Source organism: Cibotium barometz, chromosome 1, assembly GCF_041138505.1.
Source record: "Cibotium barometz isolate CiBa-2024 chromosome 1, ASM4113850v1, whole genome shotgun sequence".
Taxonomy (NCBI): domain Eukaryota; kingdom Viridiplantae; phylum Streptophyta; class Polypodiopsida; order Cyatheales; family Cibotiaceae; genus Cibotium; species Cibotium barometz.
In genome coordinates this window covers 63,417,181-63,421,862 of record NC_141046.1, presented here as the reverse complement: position 1 = coordinate 63,421,862, position 4,682 = coordinate 63,417,181, and the positions used below count along the sequence as shown (strand labels likewise).

Sequence of the window (4,682 nt, the reverse complement as noted above, 5' to 3'; positions counted from 1 at the left end):
GGTTTCCTCGTCTCATGATTCTGCCAAAAATAATACATTATTAAATTTTTATTTTGATATCGTCCACGAGATCCTAAGACTTAAGAGGTTCGAAAAACATTTTCTTAAACAAGATAAATGATCTTATTGGAGATCTATGACATATGTCCGGATTTTTCTTTATCAGTTTGTCCATAAACAATCACTTACACAACAGGGAATTTTTCTCCTAGAAAACATTTCTTTATTTATATAAAAGTTGCAATATGTACATAGATCAGCTCGCGGCTCCAGATATCAAAATCTCTTGGGAGATGCATAAGACGGCGGTACTCGAGCCATGTCATGATACAAACGTTCCCTTACTGCCAAGGGAGCTACTATCTTCTCCTTATTAGGAATAAAGAGACTAAGGAGTCTGTAGATTTGGCATGAAAGTCTGAAATTCCAAGGCATTGAATGATATAAAATAACGCCATGTATCACCTTCAGCTTCATCAAAATCATTGTCAATGAGAGATTCTGCCTCAGCATTGCACGCTGGTTGCAAGAGGCGTGGACATACTGCCCTACAAACCACTTGTGCTGTCGTCTCTCTGCTAGGTTTAGGAAAATATAGATCCTCGAAATGGCGTGCACGTCTTGCTGGGCTCGTTCGAGTTGTAGCGGAAGAGATGAGATGCTCGAAGGTGAATGCAGTCATGTCTTGTGACTGGGTGAGGTCGGGAACACCAGATAAGTATGGAACTTCCATCTATAAAAATAATTTCTTTGATTAAAAATTCTTCATTAATGAAGCTTACGGAATGAAAATACAATATGAAAATGCTTTTACGGGGTTTTTTCTATCAATTTCTGATAAGAATTTGTTTGTCCTTATCTATACAGGATTAAGGGAGAGTGGCCCTCCCTCCACGTGGGCAAAGGAGGGGGGCCTATTTCAAAATACTGCCTCCTCCTTGCAAGCGTGACGTTCACGCTTGCATTTGAAAATAGCCAGTCACGTCACGCTTGGATTTGAAAATTTGAAAATAGCCGGGTCCAATCAATTCGGGTCGCCTGCTGTTCCACGCCTGCTGTTCGCCTCGACCTCCACACGGTGCAGGTACGTTTCTAAGGTTCCCTCCACGTGCATTGTCTGCTTTTACTTCGTGTCCATTGTCTGCTTTTACTGCAAGACGTCTTTCATGTCGGGACTGCGATACAGAGAAACGTGGTGGTGTTAGTGAGGATGGAGAGGTCACATGCAGTTCTGTGTAAGGCCATCGACAAGTATAGCCATTCATATGAGGGAAGGCAAAAATACAAAGATGAGAGGGACTGATAAAAAAACAAGATGACCTGCATCTGCACGAATTTGTGTCAGCTTTTCTGCTCGCCATTCTGGATCCCACCATCTCTGTCGGCCACCTCCTCTCCCTCCTTCACCACCTCGGCCGCCTCCTCTCCCGCCACCGCCTCTGCCTCTTCCACCCTGTCGGTTTGGACCTCCCCCTCCTCCTCGCATGGCCATGCACCACTGAAACAGGGGATGGAACCGGAGGAGCAAAGGGACACCAAGATCTACCAAGCACAACTATGTTGAGCTGCATGGGTAAAAGGACAATTGCGTCAAAAATCTGCAACCCGCAGCAACAACTATGCAATCTGCAAGTGAGAGCAAGCCACAGTTAGGTCAAAATACGCAAGAGGATTCCTCATAGCGTCAAAAACGCCCTAGAATATACATGCAACACAAAGAGAGAGAAAAGAGAGCAAACACTGGCATGTTGGCGCCGTGTTTGCTCTACCTGGACCCCATCGATGATACGCCTGTCGCCCACGTCATAAGGGTGTCGTAAGGGTGCAGCGTCGGGTTGCAACACATGTCCATAGCCCGCATTTGGGCGAGTTCTTCATGGCGTTGATGAGATGGAAGACGGAGCCGCCCACAGCCCCCATGGCCTGTTCCAACAACAAAAACAACTCCTCTGTTTGCATGCAACAACAGCTCCTCTGTGTTGCATGCAAACAGATTGTGAAGGTGGTGATTGTGAAGGTGCTTACATGAGAGTGGGGAGGCACGAAGGGCAGGTAGGGAGGCAGGGAGGGGCGCTGCTATGGAGGAGAGAAGAGAAAAAGGTTGAAAGAGACATTCTCTATGAGGACTTGGTCTTTGAGTGAGTCCACAGAGCTGTGAAATGCTGAGAGCTAGCTTTCTGGACTGACTCAAAGACCAAGTCCTAAAAGACAAAACACAAAAACCAGAAACACAAGCCGCCTCCAAGGCTGGACGTAGAGACGGCAGAGAGAGAGAGAGAGAGAGAGAGAGAGAGAGAGAGAGAGAGAGAGAGAGAGAGAGAGAGAGAGAGAGAGAGAGAGAGAGAGAGAGAGAGAGAGAGAGAGGGAGGGAGGGAGGGAGGGAGGGAGATGATGCATGCATGTCCACCACGGCGCCCAGAAACAGTGAGAAGCTCTCTGCAAACCGACTCCAAGCCTGCAGCCAGCCTGGACGTAGATGCCACCAACGCGCCCAGAAACACTGAGAAGCTGCAAGCCGCCTCCAAGCCTCGACGTAGCCCAGAAACGCTGAGAAGCTCTCTGCGTTTACGTGCAAGAAGCCGACTCCAAGCCTCTGTGCAAGAAGCCAACTCCAAGCCTCTGCGTAAAGGCGAAAGAGAGAGTGAGAGGGAGGGAAAGGGAGGGAGGTAGGCAGGGAGATGATGCATGCATGGCATGTTTCTCCACGTGGCATAGAGGCGGTAGAGAGAGAGAGAGAGAGAGAGAGAGAGAGAGGGGGAGATGATGCATGCATGCGTTGACGTGGTAGAGAGAGAGAGAGTAAAATGATTTAAAATAAAAAGTGATTTATCTCTCTCTCTCTCTCTCTACGTCAATCCCCAGTTCCCCACGCGTTCACGTGGTAGAGAGAGAGAGAGAGAGAGAGAGTAAAAAGTGATTTATCTCTCTCTCTCTCTCTCCACGTCAATCCCCACGCATTCACGTGGTAGAGAGAGAGAGAGAGAGAAAAATGATTTAAAATAAAAAGTGCTTTATCTCTCTCTCTCTCACTTTTTATTTAAATATTAAAATTATATATTTTCTTCAGCATTATTTTTCATTTATAAGTGAATAGTCTATTACATATTTTTTATATTCTAGATTACATTTTTGAAGTGAATAGTCTATTGAATATTTTTCCTCTTTGTAGAGTAAGAATGTAAAACTTGAAAATGAATATTTAAATATTAAAATTATATATTTTCTTGAGCATAAATTTTCATTTGGAAGGCCCTCCCTCCACGTGTTTTGTTATACACACACACACACACACACACACACACACACACACACACACACACACACACATAGAGAGAGAGAGAGAGAGAGGGAGAGGGAGAAAGTGTAGAATAATTTGGGTTTTTTAATTAAAAAATGATTGAGAAAAAGTGGTTGCATTTTTGCTAGCCTTCAAATTTTTAAAAATTTTGGTTATTCTATGTATGCCAGGCACCTCAGTTTGCTAGCTTTGAGCTCCACGTGGTCGTGCCTTCGCGTCCTCGAGCTCCTCGACCGCCTTTGTAGAGTAAGAATGTAAAACTTAAAAATGGATATTTAAATATTAAAATTATATATTTTCTTAAGCATGATTTTTCATTTATAAGTGAATAGTCTATTAAATATTTTTAATATTCTAGATTACATTTTTGAAGTGAATAGTCTATTAAATATTTTTCCTCTTTGTAGAGTAAGAATGTAAAACTTAAAAATGGATATTTAAATATTAAAATTATATATTTTCTTAAGCATAAATTTTCATTTAGAAGCTTAAGGGAGACTGGCCCTCCCTCCACGTGTTTTGTTACACACACACACACACACACACACACATATATATATATATATATATATATATATATATATATATATATATATATATATAGAGAGAGAGAGAGAGAGAGAGAGAGAGAGAGAGAGAGAGTGTAGAATAATTTGGGTTTTTTAATTAAAAAATGATTGAGAAAAAGTGGTTGCATTTTGGCTAGTCTTCAAATTTTTAAAAATTTTGGTTATTCTATGTATGCCAGGCACCTCAGTTTGCTACCTTTGAGCTCCACGTGGTCGTGCCTTCGCCTCCTCGAGCTCCTCGACCGCCTTTGCCTCCTCCAAGTGCAAACTAGAACTGGTACTGCGCTGCTACCTTGAACTCGATGCAATTGTATACATGAGTGTTGTAATGAATTGTTTTGTAATTTATGATTCAACCTAATATAAACATCAATTCAAAACATTCCTAAAAAGTCAAAGACTGATGACTTTTGATTAATGTTTGATGAAGATTTGGATTGTTTTGTTTTAAATAAAGTATTTATTTATATAGAATATATATATATATATATAGAGGACTACCTAAAGATTTCAAACAAAATGTATTATATATATTTATCTATACCTTGAACTCAATGCATTCATGGATGGGAGAGGAGGCTATTCACATGAACGGCTTGATGTCAACGGTGTGGCCAACGGCAGCCCCTTCGCCATGGCAGAAGGAAACAATCGATCACTGTCTTGGTTTTTGTTGTGATACCTGAGAAGCCCATGGGACCAAATCCCTTCTGCATTGCATTGCCCCTCATACCTCTTATGCTCGAATTATTGACATACACGCCTTCAAGAACAGATTCCTTTATGGAAGTTGGCACAGTATGTGTGCTCTACAT

The 4,682-nt window shown here is 42.2% G+C and overlaps 1 long non-coding RNA gene across 1 annotated transcript; it reads left to right on the top strand.

Moving 5' to 3' along the window:
• The first annotated feature begins 873 nt into the window (after positions 1-873).
• LOC147642306 (uncharacterized) lies at positions 874-4,171 on the top strand. The gene is made up of 3 exons (XR_015262512.1): positions 874-1,084; positions 3,469-3,544; positions 4,047-4,171. It is a non-coding gene; the product is annotated as an uncharacterized LOC147642306 (long non-coding RNA).
• The last annotated feature ends 511 nt before the right edge of the window (positions 4,172-4,682 follow it).